Genomic DNA, 20,000 nt, shown 5'->3' on the forward strand with positions numbered 1-20,000 from the left:
CGAGGAGGAGGAGGAGGAGGAGGAGGAGGAGGAGGAGGAGGAGGGCCAAGTCGACAAATGCTGCTACTTTCTCCTCCGCAGTATTCTGTTCCTTTTTGAGTGTGTTTCTTCTCTCTGCAGGATTCTATTCACTCTTTTGCTAATCATCAGGGCGAGGTCGCGAATGGACGTTCACAGATATGCATTTCCTATCTGTGTGTGTGTGTTTGTGTCTCTCTCACTCTCTTTCTCATCACAATATGGGTAAGTATAATATGTATATATATATATATATAATATATATATATATATATATATATATATATATATATATATATATATATATATATATATATATATATACCCTATATTTCCGCGTATAAGACGACCTTTAAATCCTAAAATTTCTCCCTAAAAATTGGGGGTCGTTTGTACTGCCATACTAAAGATCAACCCTTGATCAAATTCTAAGAAGCCTCGGCCTCCGTAATATAGCCTAACCACCAACATACGTAAAGATTCACTTTATGAAATGAATTTATGATACAGGTAATAAAACCATTTCACCTATATATTATTGGCATATCTTCATAACGAATCACCTTTTTGAGGAATAATTCGAAATCAATGAAAGAAACTTTTATCTATGCGATCCCAACTTAGAAAATGTAAACATCGAGTTGCAGTTGTGGTGACAGCAACCTTTATTTCTCGGTAACCTTTAAGAAATTTCAATAGTAGTGTAATTACAGTAGTAAAAACATTTATGACAATGTAATATTCATTTTTCATTAAAGTTTTATCATACATGTCACAAGATTAATCACAATCATGTACCACCATGTTAATTAAGGATTCCAGTCTGGTTCTGGCGAGTCGATTTCGACTTGGCCGTCGATCTACAAATCAACTTCGGTGCCGTTCAGAGCATTTTTAAAATGATTTTATGACTACATTTTCACGTTCCCTCCGTACTTTTATGATAAACGCAGAAAACATCAAGTGAGGCAGCACGCAAAGCTGTTTGTAATTCAAAATTTTGACTGTTTCAAACAATTTAGGCATATGAACGATGATTGTGTACAATTATTATCGTTCATTATTGTAGCATTATTAGCGGTTATTTGAGACAAGGTCTAAAGACGAAACGCAAACAAAACAATGGTTTCCCTTTGCCGCTACCTTCTTTATGAAAAACATATAGACTCGGCTTTGTTCAACCCAACTTTGCTCGTTTACGAAAGGAATGTATGTATCTCTGAATTAAGTTCCATTGTAATACTAATGATACTCCTCCATCCTCCACTACAAAATTCCGGTTTTTAGGTTTCTAAATGAAGCGATTATTGTAAACAGGTATTGGCATAAACAACCGAATTGAAAACAGCTGATTGCCGACGTCATTTACCGTAACTATCGAGCGTTTATTAAGAGCTCCGTTAAAATTATCAATAAGTAAACATAAAATACATTTTTGCTCATTTCTTATGCAGTGGAGATCTCAAGAAAGCATACTAGTAAATTAAAGCTGTAGGTTATAGCCGAGAGTGAATAAAACGAATAACGGCCAGGCGGCAGTGATGTTTGGAACTGGAGAAATCACACCTACTCAATGCTTATGCAATGAAGTAATATGTGCATGTTTTCAACCAAACTTCGTTATGATAAAAAGTATCTCCGAATTACTTCTCTCCTAACAAATAAAGGCAATGAAGATGTCGGTAATACTCAAATCAGCCGAGATTTTGAGAATGTAAACAATATCAAATGCAAATGATGTAAATGACGATGTTTATTTTCTGTAATACAGTAACGATATGATATTAGTAATACTGTTATTGGATACAACAATCAAAACAACTTTTAAGTTATCATTATTATTGATATAGTTGTACTGATTAAAATTTGAAAATAATCACTTTTCTCCAAACATCATTTCGATTTGTAATTTAGGAGTTGTCCTATACTACAGATATGAGATAAATTCATAAAAATTTGCCATGATTTTTGGCCTCGTCTAAAGGTCGTCTTATACAAGTAAATATACGATATATATATATTATATATATATATATATATATATATATATATATATATATATATATATATATATTCTTTATCCTTAAATCCACGGTAGAAAGGTAAGTGAAGCAGGGACTTGGAACAAATAGTACTTTCGTGATATGTTCTACATTTTCAAAAATATACTACGAAAGTACTTGTTCCATGTCCATGTTTTCACTTACCTTTCTACCATTGATTCAAGGATATTCTCAAGTGCGTGTTCCTTCGTGCTACACACGCTATATATATATATATATATATATATATATATATATATATATATATATATATATATATATATATATATCCACTGATGGAACTAAACAAACAGGGTGAAGTGTGAGGAGATTTTAGGTGACTGACGAAGCACGGTCTCTGATCTGAAGAGAGTCAGTCTGACTTTTCCAATGATGATTTGGTGGGACGTTTGGGAGGATTTCCTGACTTGATTGCGTCTTATCTTCTCTCAGTCCACCTATATTTAGAAGCTGATTAGTACTATTATGAGGGTTCGGTATGCCACTGCAGAGGTCGGCCCCGACAGTCTACCTGTGGCCGGTGTTACAGACTCGGTGTGTGCTGACTCTGTTGAGTGTGTGTGCGTATTTTCGGCTCCTTCAACGTGTAGGTCTTTGCTGGCCTTAATACGCAGCTACCGCAACTTGTAGGAGATTTCCATAGTTCCCCTGTAATACTGACCTCCTCCGGAGTGGTGAACAGGCAGGCAGTCCCAAATCTGTCACGTCAGGGCTAAACCTAAAAATGTTATAGTGGGTGGTCACTGGACCTTTTTTCTCTCTCTCTCCTTTACTTAGCCATCGCATATAAAATATCATGCTTGTATACTGTAGTACACTTATTTCGTCAGCTTTATGTATAATTTATCAATTGTTCGTACATAATGAAAATGTCATTAAATAACACACTTTTTATGTCACATATTAGTGAATATATTTATTTATTGATGTTTTTTTAACTACATCAACAAACAGTTTACCAATTTCCGTCACTCTCAAGAAGTAATGTTTTAGTAATGTTTAGATCATCCGCTACAGACCTTTTGGTCGGAATTAATTGAGTGGGGAGGGGAGAAATTTTGTTTTTGGAGGTTTGTAGGTGGGTGGTCACCCACCCAGTTAACTCGTTACCTAGAGGCCTGTTTGAATCTGCCTTGACAGCCGGTGAGGAGGAGGAGGAGGAGGAGAAGAAGGAGGAGGATGCTATAATTGCGAAATCTAGTACATGCTATCTGAGGTCGCTTTTGTGCAGGAATGATGACGAAGTTGAGTGTCATTCAAATGGATGATTATTATGAGAGGGCAAAAATAACTAAGATATCTAAATGATAGCCTATATGTAATCTTCGAAAGGGAGATTTTTTTTTTTTTACCAATCAATATGACGCAAAAACGACCTTTTCTATGATAAATCTCATCATTGTTTGAAGGAATCGGTTTTAGCGTCATTTTTGCTGTAAACATTACCGTCACTAGATTCGCTATGCATAGTATACTATATGTCAATGTGTGAATATGGAAGTAGGAATAGACTAAAAGACTTAGACAGGACTGGTCTGAACTTTTTGACCACCTGAAGCCTAAATATGCCAGCTGACGTCGAGGTTAAATGCTATTCAACATTCATAGCAGGAGTCGACGACTGAACTTGGTAAGTTTATTCTTATTATCTTCGCTTACTCGTGGAGTAAGCCTGCAAACTACTTTGTTGTTGTTGTCGTTGTTGTTGGTCTCTCCACATTTACAAACAGGTTGCATTTACGAAATTCCAAGCAGAGATCGCGATAAAAAATATATTGGTCAAAGTGGCAAACTACTGGCATCAAGATTAAATCAACATAAATATTGTGTACGTGCAGGAAGCACATCGAGTGCCCTCTTTCTACATATGAATAATTTTATTCATGCAATTAATTGGAAAAATTCAAAGGAAATTTTATTTTGTAGAGATATTATTAAAAGAAACATTATAGAATTTAGTAAAATAAAACAGTAGTTCAGTAGTGTTTTTAATATAAGCAACGGACAATATAAACTATATAACTGGCTTACGAAATGTATTGTTGACAACTTCGTAACTATGTAATTAACTGCTATAGCAGCTCCATTTCCGTTTGTAGTAGTTGTCCTTTAAGTGTAATTCTAGGCTGTGGACCATTTGCTTCTTGACTAGGCTATTTGATTGTACTGTATTTTACTTTGTATGTGTGTGTTTTCATGTTTACCATTGTTATTTCGAAGCTGTTTTTCATTATTTTATATATTGTGCCCTGATGAGGCGTATCAAGAATACATAAAAGCGCTAGGTCCTGCTGCTTCTCATTTTTCCTGCTACCTCTTGATATACAATCTCCACGTGTTACTTGTGATTGAATAACCCACACACAGACACACAGACACACAGACACACACACACACACACACACATATATATATATATATATATATATATATATATATATATATATATATATATATACATTCAGGAGTCCCAGGAAGACAGCAGTCTAAGAAGCATGCTTTATTTATATGTGAAACGTTTCATGTTGCTTCAACACATCATCAGTCTGAAATTGTCCTTGTTACTGCACGACACATATAAGAAACTTAAGGTAAAATGGGCTCCATATTTTAGGAAAGAGGACTCTGAAATTCTGAAGAAACTTGGTAAATTGAAAACATAGTAATATGCAAACCTGACAAAGGCAAAGGTATAGTAATTCTTAATAAGGTTGACTATCTTGAAAAAATGAATGTAATTCTGTCGGATAACTCTAAATTCAAACTTATTGGTGAACCTAACTTTGTTGACATTTACAAAAAAGAGGACAAAATCAACCGTTTTCTTAGAAAACTTAAACAAGATGGGATTATAAATGAGGAGGTATTTCAAAAACTATTTGTTACAGGTTCTTCTTTTGGCATATTATATGGACTCCCTAAAATACATAAGGATGGTATACCAATGAGGCCCATAATGTCGTCCTACAACAGTCCTGTCTATAACATCTCAAAGTTTCTGGTTAAACTTCTAAACGAATATTCTGTATCGAAATTTTCTTTAAAGAATGGTTTTGATTTTCAACAGCAAGTGCTATTACAAGATGGTGAACTTTTTATGGCTAGCCTAGACGTTGAGTCTATATTCACTAACGTACCTGTTTCTGAAACCATTGAAATTATCCTAAATAAGGTTTTTAGTGATAATGAATTTTTTATGGTTTTAATAGACAGCTTTTTAAAACCCCTTTAGAACTTGCTGTGCAAGATTCAACTTTCATCTTTAATAAGCAACTCTACCTGCAGTTCGGGGGAGTTGCAATGGGGTCCCCATTAGGCCCGTTGTTTGCTAACTTTTTTATGGGTCATTTGGAGGAAGAATTTTTAAATAATTGCCCGGAGAGTTTTAAACCAACATATTACAGAAGATATGTTGATGATACATTTACCTTATTCAAACATTCCTGGCAATGTCAATTATTTTTGGAATATGTTAATAACATACATCCTAACATGAAATTTACTTTAGAACAAGAGAAGGACAACACTCTTGCATTTTTAGATGTTAAGGTTATTAGACATAACCATGTTTTTAGTACTTCTGTTTTCAGGAAAAATACCTTTACAGGTTTAGGCACCAATTTTTTTAGTTCATGTTTCCATTCTTTTAAAATAAATGCAATCACCATTCTTGTTTTTAGGGCACTTAGATATACCTCAGATTGGGCCTCCTTTCATAATGAAATTGAATATTTACTTGAGTATTTCACTAAAAACTCATTCCCAAGAAATTTAGTTTTTAGTATTATCAACAAAATGTTAACAAGGTTTGTTTCCAAACCTACATTGAACTTTAATGTTCCAAAATTAACTTTGTATGCACCAATTCCCTTTATTCACTCCGACAATTTACGTTTCAAGGTTAAACAAATTATTGAAAACGAACTAGGATTTTTGAAATTAAACCTCATTCCTATGAACCCTAAGAAAATTGGAGGTTTCTTTAGTTATAAGGACAAGCTTCAGGATTTCATGAGATCCAACATAATATATAAATTTCAGTGCCTAAGATGCCTTGGTAGTTACGTTGGATCCTCTCGAAGGCTGTTGCAGATTCGTTATTATAGCCATCTAGGTCTTAGTTACAGGACAGGGTCAAGAATATCCAATCCCGTATTTTCAAATATAAGGACTCATGCATCCAAATGCAAAATTAATGTGGAAAAAAAGCATTTTTCAATCATAGGCACTACTAAACAAACAGCCTACTTAACGACTCTTGAGTCTTTATTTATCAAGCACCTCTCCCCAGGCTTAAACTCAAATGTTTCTTCGTCTCCTCTCTCTCTGGCCTAAGTGTTGTCTGGGCATGTATGAACTGTTGTGGTCACTTGACTCTTTTCCTTACCTTGAATAGGTAGCCTTTCTTACTTATTCATGTTTTGTTTTAATTTAAAGTTTTACATTATTTTTAGCTGATTTTTTTATTGGTAATAATTTGTACTTTTAACTTGTAATTTATCGAGTAAATTTTAATTATTGCAGACTGATGATGTGTTGAAGCAACATGAAACGTTTCACATATAAATAAAGCATGCTTCTTAGACTGCTGTCTTCCCCTGGGACTATCCTGAATGTTTATCTACGATTTTCCTAATATATATATATATATATATATATATATATATATATATATATATATATATATATATATATATATATATATATATATATATATATATATATATCCTACAGTAAAAGTCTTATTGTTCGTCAAACACAAATCATAATAATAATAATAATAATAATAATAATAGCTGAGGGACTGCGACCGGGTGTAAGCACCAGCAGCTAAAGCCGTGTGATCGATCGATCGATCGATCACTCAGCTGACAGAAACGGTCGCCGTGAGGGAAAGGAAATGTTACTAATGTCAGTCCCTGACACCTTTTTTTCTCAACCGCCTTCAGAGTCGCCATGGCTGTTCACTCACTGACCCTCTGTGGCAAGAGTGATTGCCTCCGGTTGGTTCCTCTGGCACTTCTGGGTGTCGGCTTCTTATCGCTGCTGCTGCTGAGACGAGCGAGGGCCATTGCCCTGATCTGGGTCAAACTGGCTTTGAAACAAGGTCACAAGCTCATCCTTGAATCCTTGACATGAAATTCAGTTCGAGTTTTCACCTGTGACTGATTATACTCACCTGCAGATAGCCTCGGTGCCTCCTTTTATTCATTTATTATTTACTAATTCATTTATTCTCGTTTTGTAAGTGAGGTGTACCTCTTCTGTCTGGATTTCCCTTTCCCTCCTCATCCTTCTTCTTCTTCTTCTTCTTCTTCTTCCTGAGGAAGCCCATCGTATTCTATGGAACCTTGAATTTCAAGTCAGTGGCCCCTGTGGTGGGCTTCTTGTTCCATATGAATAGGTTTCATCTTACAAATATATAATAATAATAATAATAATAATAATAATAATAATAATAATAATAATAATAATAATAATAATAATAATAATAATAATAATAATAATAATAATAATAAGACAGAAATAGGTCCCTGGAGAGAGAACCCAGTGGTGACTACGAAAGTGTGATTACAGAATTGCAATAAAATTTGAAGAATGACTTATTTTGATCGAGCTTTCTGAGCAAAGGCTGATTTTATAACAAGAGTTGAAGTTATTCAGTACGAGAAAGACTGCTCTCAGGCCCACTTTTGTGAGCCAATAGATGTAGATTCAGTGTTAAAGCAAATACTAAGAACTTTGTTCTAGTCACAATTAAGCAGGGAACAAGAAGCGACTTTAGTTTCTTTTAGAATTATCACTTTATGAAAATGATAATAAAACATCTGCCTCACTCACTACAAATATATTTGTGTCGCGACGAGTCGCTTCCTCTGAAAGCCACAACTCTGCAGCATTCCATTCCTGCTTTCTGTGGTGTGTCCTGCATGTGCAAGCTAGGTAAGATCATTGCCATGAACACTAAAGTTTTTCTTTTGATTTTTTCATTAATGCAAAAACAGCCTTTACAATATTAAACTAGAGGACTGATATTGCAAGAAGCCTCCTGGAAGACGTCGTACAGCTGGAACTGAAGAAGTTCAAGGGCGAAGGTAAAATGCATGAATGACTACCCTGATGCAATTCAACATGTGTTTTAATATTTTACTTAGATATTTATTTAGTTTTTTATTAATGTGTCGATTTGTTTGGTTTTCTAACAACTTTCTGTATTTCTCAATACCTTCTGTTACTCCTTTCGAATGACCTCCACAACATTCTTTGGAAGCTTCTTGAATTTCAAGTTCATAGTGGCCCTCTTAGTGGGCTTCTTGTTTCTTTTGAATAGGGTTCTTCATCTTCTGAATAATACTAATACTAATACTAATACTAATACTAATACTAACACTAATACTAATACTACTACTACTACTACTAATAATAATAATAATAATAATAATAACTAAAGAAGGAAACTGAAGGAATGATAACAGCGGCACAAGATCAGGCCCTAAGAACCAGATATGTTCAAAGAACGATAGACGGAAATAACATCTCTCCCATATGTAGGAAGTGCAATACGAAAAATGAAACCATAAACTACATAGCAAGCGAATACCCGGCACTTGCACAGAACCAGTACAAAAAGAGGCATGATTCAGTGGCAAAAGTCCTCCACTGGAGCCTGTGCAAGAAACATCAGCTACCTTGCAGTAGTAAGTGGTACGAGCACCAACCTGAAGGAGTGATAGAAAACGATCACGCAAAGATCCTTTGGGACTATGGTATCAGAACAGATAGGGTGATACGTGCAAATAGACCAGACATGACGTTGATTGACAAAGTCAAGAAGAAAGTATCACTCATTGATGTCGCAATACCATGGGACACCAGAGTTGAAGAGAATGAGAGGGAAAAAATGGATAAGTATCAAGATCTGAATATAGAAATAAGAAGGATATGGGATATGCCAGTGGAAATCGTACCCATAATTATAGGAACACTAGGCACGATCCCAAGATCCCTGAAAAGGAATCTAGAAAACCTAGACGCTGAAGTAGCTCCAGGACTCATGCAGAAGAGTGTGATCCTAGAAACGGCACACATAGTAAGAAAAGTGATGGACTCCTAAGGAGGCAGGATGCAACCCGGAACCCCACACTATAAATACCACCCAGTCGAATTGGAGGACTGTGATAGAGCAAAAAAAAAAATAATAATAATAATAATACAATCCAAAGCCAGCTTATTATAAATCATTCCCTTCATACATTCGTCAGTTACAAGCGTTCTTATCTTACCAGCTGCAGTCATTAAGTTTGCCTCTAAGAAAGTTCGTAAAAGTCTTGTTGTCATCAAAGTTCCCTCACTTGGGCTCATAAAGACGCGACACACAGGTAAGAAGAGACGAATTAAATGGTTGTACTTTGTTTTGGTGTCTTATTTTTATTTATTTTATCTTTTTTTTTTTACTCGAAATAAACCAATTCTTCTTCCAACCTGAGCTCAACAATGTCAAGTTCTCTATAAACCACTAGAATGCACTGGTGGTCTTCTTACAGCAGAAATGAAATGTATACTACACAAAGACAACACCCTATTTACGAACACTCTCTACTTCCGATCGAACTTTCGGATCCAAACGAACGTGATTAGAATGGAGACTGTTGTCAGAGCGCTCCCCTTTGACCCTGGAGTTCAAATTCTGTTCTGTACATAACTTGCTGTACGTACAGTTTACTATTGTGGTTTGGGATGAAAGAAACATACAGTATTGACTCTCTGTCGTACTGTACTTACTCGTTCATAAGTATTGACTCTCTGTCGTACTGTACTTACTCGTTCTTAAGTATTGACTCTCTGTCGTACTGTACTTACTCGTTCGTAAGTAGGATGGTGTCTTTAGACCATCACAAAAGCTGCAGTTTTGATAATTGCAACCTTACGATGCTTGCAGGAAGCAGCTCATTTATTCGCACATACATTCATAACCAATATCATGTATAATCAATACAGACGTATGTACTATGTCCTGTGTATGTATTAAAGATAAGCCACTGATTTCCCTTGTCCTAAATGAAAATCCTCGTTGTCATAAGTCACAAAAGGAACAAGACACTGTATTGCTACAAAACTTCATAACGACATTATTTCTACTCGACCAGAACACCAGTCACGTACCAAAACGACAAGGAATGTGCAATATATAAAACATCTAAACCTAATGAGAGAGGGTTCAGCTGTTTATTTATTCTGGAGTGGAGGAGGAGCGCTCCAGGCCTCCTACCAACAACAGCACTGAAGGGTTCAACAGAGCGTTAGCCTAAACTGTCACACAATGACAACTAAGCATCTGGGATCTGATATCACCTTTGGAGAAGGAGGGAGGGATTCGAACCCAGACTAAAACCTACGATCACTTTGCCTCAGTCTGTTGCCTCTAATCACCACAGCATTTTTGTAAGACTTCGTTCCAGTAGTCTTCAAGAGTTTTTGTGATTATTTTTTAAATGTCACATTCAGCTGATATGTCGACTTCCTGGACGTTTGGAGATGACTTCCATCCGAAACAACTTCTGGGCAGGTGGGGACAGGTTCCAGACACCAGATATTGGATGTTGGGCTGTTTCCATAGAGGCTGGCCATTCCCAGGAATCACCCAGAAATAGCGACTTCTAGCAGCCGCAATCCTGAAAATAGCGGAGATGCTTAAAGCTTAGGGAGATCGTCTGTGGACACCTTCGGAGATCCCTAAAAAATAATTGAAATGGAGGAGAGAATACATGACATGTCTTGGAGGAATTCATGGGCATTTAAATTTGGGTCCCATCAATCATCAGTAAAAAGACTGGATTTTTCACACTCAAAAATAAGTCAAGCCTATCAAGCAAAAAGAAAAAAAAAACAGAAATAATCGCTGATATTGCTCATTTCCAGAACAATTCTTCCTAAACCACACTTAGTATATTGTTGTCACAGAGGCTCATGACCTCCTAAGGGGACTCGTATTCTCAGGACTGTCTGAAGGTTCCAAGATTTAGGGAGCCCACCAAAATACTTTAAGATCTGGGAAGAACTAGAAATATACCAGCCTATGACTTAAAAACTGAAAGACACCAATGTAATATGTATTGCAATTTCATTTTCACAGAGAGAGAGAGAGAGAGAGAGAGAGAGAGAGAGAGAGAGAGAGAGAGAGAGAGAGAGATATTAAGCATCAAGTATCCCATACTGTGGGACCAATTTGCTGGTAATTTGTAAGGGCCATTCTCACAAAATTCTTTCAGTGCCACTAATATATTCTATATTGGCAGACAGATGCCCAGCAGCTAACTATATTTTCCCGTTATTTGTGAGTTTTTAACCTCACATCTTTATTGAGGTGTAGTAAGAACTGAGTAATTTCAAATGGCAGCTCACTACCAAAGACGTTGTCCCTCATCCCGGTCTGTTGTCCCTCGGTGTAGTTGTCTGTGGCTTCTAAATAAAAAGACAAACTAGAAACCGGGGCTGGATCTTTGCAGAATCCAGATCGGTCTGCGAAAGGAAGAGAGGCCTTGCTTCCGCATCTGGACTTACACTGAGGTTAAGGAGTGCAGACAAAGCAGAAAAAAAACATTAGTAAGAATTCAGATACATACTTCGTGTTATTCTTGTATGGTCGTTCAGATCGAAAGCTCCTGTTTTTATACTGACTCACTTAAACTTGGTGTTCTGCAGTGACTTCTTTCTGAACCATTCAGAGACATTAGCACCTCAGTAATATCTCCTCGGGTACTACTTGCAAACTGTTTGTGGTCTGCAGTTGAATCCTCTGCCAAAAGTCCCTGACCATGTGAATGAGTAGTGTCTCGAGAGACTCATCAAGGCACCTTTAAATATATTGCAGGCACAATCAAACAAAAGTAATGGTAGCAGAAGTGACTGAGGCCCAGATATTAAAGCACATTAACAGAAATATAGCATGTCATGTATTGCATCAGCGTATGTGAGAGCTTTTGTGCAATAACCATTTACAACACACAAAACCCGGCTGATGTACACGTGCAATTCTGCATATCTGTTCACAGACATTCTATGCCTAGTGCATGTGAACTATAGCCTTACCGGAGGGAGAGCAGAACGTTCCTGTTACTCACCAGGCAACTTGTGGAAGGACCAGAGAGAGAGAGAGATCCCAGCTTCTTCTCGAGGGATCGGCAGCTCTCTTAGCCGCCTTGTGCAGAGGCAGCCAACACCACCAACACCAGAAGCATCATCACACCTGCTGCGAGGGAGGCTGCCTGCAGCGTGTGACGTACCCCAGACACCTGCAGTACAGATGCAGCAGGAGGCAGAAGAAGTTTCTGCATATTGTTGGTAACCTTACCTTTTGCTGCCTTCTGTTCTTTCCCATGAATGGACCTCTTAGTTCCTATGAAGGGACATCTGTTTCCTATCAATGGACATCATACTTTCTATAAATGGACATTTATTTCCTATTAATGGATATCTATTTTCTATAAATGGGCATCATATGGATATCATATTTACTATAAATGGACTTCATATTGACTACAAACAGACTTCATGCTTCCTATAAATGGGCCTCATATTACCTATAAATTGGCATCTTATTTCCGGTTCTAGGACAGTTTGATACTGGACATTTTGATACCGGACATTTTGATACCGGACATTTTGTTACCGGACATTTTGTGACTAGGCTTTTTCACACCGGACATTTCGATACCATTATATAAAGTATAAATCCAAATTATGTATCAAAAGTAAGGAGTTAAAAGTACAAATAAAAAAATATATAGACAAAAATTTATTCATTTGTAAAACACAGTACAAGTATGATTAAAGACAAAGCAACAATATTATCTAGTTAAAAAAGTTTAATGTTATGAGCAATGCCACGAAGATATTGTATTTTATTTGAGGGGTCATACCGTTCCAGCAATTTTTTTATACGCTGATCGGCGTCTTTGTATTTTTTCTTTGAGGTTGCACTGTCTCCACGATTGAGATGGGCAATTCTTGTTGCAATGAAAGCCTCTTCATGTTTTAAAGCAGTTATAAGGGACCAAATGTTAGGATGCACATTTGTCACTGACGTTCTTAGAGCATTATGAAATCCTTCAACATAGTTATTGGTGCGTGGCATACCATTTTCAATGCGTACATGAACATTCCATAAATGAGTAGGGAAAGCTGGCTCGACTCTTCGCCTTCGTTGGCCACGACCCCTCACTCCTCCAATATAATTTGTTTCGAAATATGCAACAAGCTCTTGTGGAAAATCGTCGTCATCAGTTAATTCTTCGAAGCCGTCAATAACATCGTCAATGGGAAGGAAAGCAAGCGCAGGTAAACATCTCACTTTTAAACTAAAATTATCATCTTGGTGATATTGATGTTTGAAACTTAATGTTACAACTTGTTTGTAAACATTTTGTGACAGGTGAAATAGGCAACAAGAAACATCTGAATTAGGGAAAATATCTAATAAACTATTGATGGCTGTTTTTTTCAAAATCCATCATCACAGTGGCTGGTTCGATTCGACATTATGCAAGAGTTCTTTTATATTAGTAAATAGTCTAGCATAAGTATCTTGTATCTTATTTGGCAACAAGGCGGACATTCTCGGAACACTAATGCCGTTGTCTTGAATATGTAGTGTACAGTTGATAATAAATAATTGGGCTACACTTAAAAGTTCCATCCACGGCCCAACTTTTGGCTCTTTTGATGTCACTAATTCCCGAGTCAGTAGCAAATATCAAAATTCTTTCAGTATCATGTTGTCCACTATCAAACTGTAGCCACTTCAAACAATTTTCAAGGTAACAATACTGATCAGGAATCAAATAACAACCATGCCGTACCTGAGGTATAGGCGGTACATTTTCTTCTATTTGTCTCCAACGCCTGATACTACGACTCAACGAAGATACTGAAGCTAATTCTGAAATAGCACATACATTCAGATTTAGGGGTTTCTTTACATATTATAGTACGAGGAGCATCTTGTGTTGAACCAGACATTATTTTCATTTGATGATGTGCTAATTTTGATTCCACTCCTGCTGCTGTAGCACTGTGATTATGCTCACCTACAGTCTTAACGATTTTGTTGTCACTATCACCAACATAGGTGTGTACGCGGGCTTTACACATCCTATTTTCGCACTGCCAATACTTCTTTGAACCATCCTTATTAGTTTTGTGTTTATCATATATACAGTTTAGACCATCCACTAATTTTTTTCCATTTTTTGTTGAACCAATTAGACGAGCCATGGGTGATACATTAAGAATATCTATATTTTTATCGTTGATAGCTGAGTGTTAGTAGTTGACCCTTTGGTAGTAGAGTGAGAGTGATAAAAAAAACTCAAAATATTTAGGTTCCGATCAATGTTTACTATAAATAGCAGGTGTTTGAAAAAAAATTAAAACAACCAATTACAAGAAAAGGGTGGCAATTATATAAACACCCAATTATAAGAAGAGTGTGGCCCTCAAAAGAAACTCTTATCTTCGCGCATAGTGGTATCGAAATGTCCGGTAGTAAAAAATCCTAGTCACAAAATGTCCGGTAACGAAATGTCCGGTATCACAATGTCCGGTATCAATATGTCCAGTATCAAACTGTCCGGTCACCCTTATTTCCTATAAATGGACTTCTTATTTCCTATAAAAGGACATCACATGGATATCATATTAACTATCATTCATTGCTCTGAACATTTGTAGCCCCACTTTTAGTGAGTTCCTGAACTACACTGATGTTGTTAGATTTAACAGCTACATTTCATGCTGTGCGACCCTTGATGTCTTTGCCTCTTTGCTGATCTAGAGTTGCACTAATTCTCTGTGACCTTTTAAAGCAGCTAAATGAAGCAATGTTTCTCCTTCTTTAGCTTTCTAGTTTACATCAAACACGATTAAGCTTATGGGGCTACAATAGGAAACTAAGCTTATGGGACTACAATAGGAAACTAAGCTTAACTTAGCTTATGGGACTTCAATTGGAAACTAAACTTAACAAATTTTATGGGACTACAATAGGAAACTAAGCTTATGGGACTACAATAGGAGATTAAGCTTACCTAATCGTATAAGACTTCAATAGAAACCTAATCTTAACTAAGCTTACAGGACTTTAATAGTAAACTAAGCTTGACTAAGCTTATGTAACTTCAAAAGGAATCTACGCTTAACTAAGCGTATGTGACTTCAGTAGGACACTAAGCTTAACTAAACTTATGAAACTACAATAGGAAACTAAGCTTATGTGACTTCAATAGGAAACTAAGCTTAACAAAGCTTATGGGACTACAATAGGAAACGAAGCTTATGTGACTTCAATAGGAAACTAAGCTTAACAAAGCTTATGAAACTACAATAGGAAACTAAGCTTATGTGACTTCAATAGGAAACTAAGCTTAACAAAGCTTATGAAACTACAATAGGAAACGAAGCTTATGGGACTTAAGTAGGAAACTAAGCTTAACTAAGCTTATGGGAGTACATGATAAAATGAAATTTTCTAAAGCTCAGTTCAAAGGGATGTTCAGAGTTTGTAGGGAAAATGAGGAGGAAATTAGATCCAATAAAATTGCTACGAGTCATCAAGGGAGGATGAAGAAGTTTTGGAGAGAAATAGATAAGAAAAGAAAACCCCAAACATTCTTACCAGACTTAATAAATAATGTGAGTGGTTATGAAAATATTGCCGATTTATGGAAAGAACATTATTCTGAGCTGTTTAACGACCCTACTCATCCTGTCCCAGACCCAATAGAGAATCAAGGTAAGACAGATGTTACAGGGGCAAATGTCAATGAAATTTCGAATGCTTTAAATTCTCTGAACACTTCCAGTAGCCCTGGACATGACGGGCTGACCCTTCAGCACTTAACTGAGGCTCATCCGGTACTTAGAACTTTACTAAGTTTATTCGTCACTTCCTGTTTCTGTCATTCATACTTACCAAGAGCTCTTATTCTGGGTATACTCTCTCCTTTGATTAAAGATAAAAACGCGGATCACAGTGACATATCTAATTATAGGCCGATTGCTCTAGCCACTGTTATCTCAAAAGTTTTGGAAGCGATTATATTGGAGAGATGCAAAAAGCACTTACTGACAAGTGACCACCAGTTCGCTTACAAATCCCATCATGGAACAAAAATGCCAGTTCATATTCTTAAACACGTAACCGAGGAGTATAATGTTCGTAAAGCACCTGTATTTGCTTCATGGATATGTCTAAAGCCTTTGATAAAGTGTCTCATAAGATGTTATTTGAAGTACTACTGTCAGAGAGAAATGTTCCGTGCTATATTATTAAACTGCTAGGTGAGTGGTGTAAAAATCAGCAAATGATTGTCAAATGGGGCCATGTATTTTCGAGTGACTCTTCCCCTTCATGTGGAGTGAGACAGGGAAGTTTACTTTCACCTTACCTGTTCAATGGATATGTTAACCCCTCCTCAGAGACTGGAGGGGTATAAATAAAATTTACTTCTTCGAAGCATGTTGGTAGCTATGTCCTTAGAGTAGTAAGGCACTGAGTGATTCTCTCTCTCTCTCTCTCTCTCTCTCTCTCTCTCTCTCTCTCTCTCTCTCTCTCAACCAACCGACCGACCCAACATAATTACCTAAGGTAGCTAAATCAGACTCGTGAACTACAAAAATACATTTATTTAGAATAAAAGGATTAATTAAATCAATCAAGTTCTCAATGAAACAAATGTTTAACTGAATAATTAAAATTCAAAATCCATATAATGCACCATGGTTATTCAAACAGAAAACCTAAATAACCCTGGGAATTGGACAAAACCTGTTCACATCTTTCTCTACAATAACTAACATTAGTTTGCTCATAAAATAAGCAACTAGAAAAGACATAGTCTCCCACACCATTTCCACGGAACTATCAGTTAAGTTCCCATTGAAGTTGCCAGATGGGCGAGAAACGTCAGTTTGGAAAAAAAAGAAAGAAAAGGAACCCCACATAAATAAATTGCAAATAAACTAAAATGATATAAATCAAAAATTCATATGGAAAAGGATATCTCTGAAATAAGGGTTTAAAGTATAAAAAGACAAAGGGCTTAAAAGTACGCTTACCCATTGCAGCTGTGAGCAATAACACTAAACTAAAATACAACTGCATATGGCCATCCTCCATACTAGGCCTCTTCTACAGACTTGGGTGCTTCTCCAACTTAGTTATCTTACCTTCCCATTATGTAGGGAAAAAAGCTCCTTTGTAAACAAGCACAAATTTTCTCACAAGACGCTCCCCATAATATGACGTCATTGAATCGTCACAGTTCATTGCACTGGAACAGATGCATGGCGTCATATACAGCTCATTATCACACCCATAAAATCTACCCAAAACCAGATCCTTGCTTCCACTCATGCACGGACATAAGCTGTGGCCTGTCTTGATGAGGCAGCGACTTCCACCTGGCGCCACCCCAAGTGCTGTGTCAACATTTCTGGAACTCACTTTGTCTCCGTGGGAGTTAACGCTGAATCTGTCATTTTAAGACTCTGCTTGTTTCCATGGGAGTCAAAATGATGATATCTATCGTTTCAAAGAATGTCATCACTCATCACATCTGCTTATTAACCATTGGTCAAAGAAAAAAAAAAATTACATATTTATGGATGACCTCTCACATAGGCTGAGTCAAATTAAAGTGGGATGTTATTTAAACAATATGATTTTAAACCATTTGTTGTACGCTGATGATATTGTTTTATTTACTCCAGTAGGTGGGCTGCAGCAGCTTATAAACATTTGTCGTGATTTTATGTCTGACAGACTTCTATTCTTAAATGTAAAGACGACCAAATGTATAATCATTTCTAAGGGTCAGATCTGCCCAAGTAATATATCACCTACTGTTGTTAACAATGCACGTATAGATTTTGTACCGGAAATGAAGTACCTAGGATATTATCTTACTGCTCGAAATTCGGACGATGCCCATGTAGAATATTTGAATAGAGGTCTATGTGCAAGGGGCAATATGATTTTAAGGAACTTTTCTAAATGTAGCGATGATGTCAAGAAAATGCTTATTCAGAGTTGAGGTTTCCCACGGGACCAGCTTTTAGCTATTTGACAATACTGTGCATTCACAGCATCCTGGAACAGTAATTGATGGTATCTACCAATAACAATATTTTTGGGTGTTTATTTCTGGATATTTAGACGGAATGACGCAAATACTTTAGGCCTAACCGGGAGAGAATCGGACCATTTCTTGGCCTGATATCATTCATAGTTTACATTTCTGACCGGAAATCATGTTATCAAAATGCACACGGAATATTAACATACAAGGCTCAATGCGTCTAGTACGTTACACTACTCGATTTCATTTCTACTGGACTCTGAAGTAATAATAATAATAATAATAATAATAATAATAATAATAATAATAATAATAATAATAATAATAATAATAATAATAATAATAATAATAATAATAATAATAATAATAATAATAATAATGGTGATGAGATTTGACTTGAGTAAACTGAAAGAGATGGCAGAAAAACGGCTAAGAAGCAAGAAAACAAGGGAGGAACTCAACGAGAAATACAAAGTACAAGAGATGGGACTAAACAACACAATAGAAGATGTAAAACAGAGGCTTAAGGCCAAAGCACATAAGATCCAACGATACATGAACAGGAATAAGGGATACCAACAGAACAAACTATTCGGAACCAACCAGAAAAGATACAGCCAGCTAAGAGGGGAAGACAACCACCCAGAAATTCCTGAAGCCGAACCAAGTAAGAGACTCTGGGAAAACATATGGAGCAATCCGGTATCACACAACAAAAATGCAACATGGCTCCAGGAAGTCAAGGAAGAAGAAACAGGGAGAATAAAACAAAGATTCACAGAGATCACGACAGACACAGTCAGACACCAACTAAAGAAAATGCCAAACTGGAAAGCCCCAGGTCCCGATGAAGTCCATGGATACTGGCTCAAAAACTTCAAGGCCTACACCCACGAATAGCAGAACAACTCCAGCATTGTATCTCAAATCACCATGCACCCAAATGGATGACCACAGGAAGAACATCCTTAGTACAGAAAGACAAGAGTAAGGGAAATATAGCCAGTAACTACAGGCCTATCACCTGCCTACCAATAATGTGGAAGTTACTAACAGGTATCATCAGTGAAAGGCTATACAACTACCTAGAGGAGACAAACACCATCCCCCACCAACAGAAAGGCTGCAGAAGGAAGTGTAGGGGCACAAAAGACCAGCTCCTGATAGACAAAATGGTAATGAAGAACAGTAGGAGAAGGAAAACCAACCTAAGTATGGCATGGATAGACTATAAGAAAGCCTTCGACATGATACCACACACATGGCTAATAAAATGCCTGAAAATATATGGGGCAGAGGAAAACACCATCAGCTTCCTCAAAAATACAATGCGCAACTGGAATACAATACTTACAAGCTCTGGAATAAGACTAGCAAAGGTTAATATCAAGAGAGGGATCTTCCAGGGCGACTCACTGTCCCCACTACTCTTCGTAGTAGCCATGATTCCCATGACAAAAGTACTACAGAAGATGGATGCCGGGTACCAACTCAAGAAAAGAGGCAACAGAATAAACCATCTGATGTTCATGGACGACATCAAGCTGTATGGTAAGAGCATCAAGGAAATAGATACCCTAATCCAGACTGTAAGGATTGTATCTGGGGACATCAGGATGGAGTTTGGAATAGAAAAATGCGCCTTAGTCAACATACAAAAAGGCAAAGTAACGAGAACTGAAGGGATAAAGCTACCAGATGGGAGCAACATCAAACACATAGATGAGACAGGATACAAATACCTGGGAATAATGGAAGGAGGAGATATAAAACACCAAGAGAT

The 20,000-nt window shown here is 36.8% G+C and overlaps 2 long non-coding RNA genes across 5 annotated transcripts in view; both read left to right on the top strand.

Annotated features, from left to right (window-relative positions):
- LOC135204731 (uncharacterized) overlaps positions 1-20,000 on the top strand; it is a 442,014-nt gene that overhangs the window by 250,231 nt on the left and 171,783 nt on the right. The gene's annotated exons all lie outside the window — the stretch shown is intronic.
- LOC135204730 (uncharacterized) overlaps positions 2,592-20,000 on the top strand; it is a 96,186-nt gene continuing 78,777 nt past the window's right edge. For 2 of the 4 annotated variants that reach the window (XR_010312316.1, XR_010312313.1), the window contains exon 1: positions 2,592-3,711. This is a non-coding gene — a long non-coding RNA (uncharacterized LOC135204730). The remainder of the gene's footprint in view (positions 3,712-20,000) is intronic. The other 2 variants (XR_010312314.1, XR_010312315.1) reach the window with 2 other exon arrangements.

Source organism: Macrobrachium nipponense, chromosome 47 (assembly GCF_015104395.2).
Source record: "Macrobrachium nipponense isolate FS-2020 chromosome 47, ASM1510439v2, whole genome shotgun sequence".
Taxonomy (NCBI): domain Eukaryota; kingdom Metazoa; phylum Arthropoda; class Malacostraca; order Decapoda; family Palaemonidae; genus Macrobrachium; species Macrobrachium nipponense.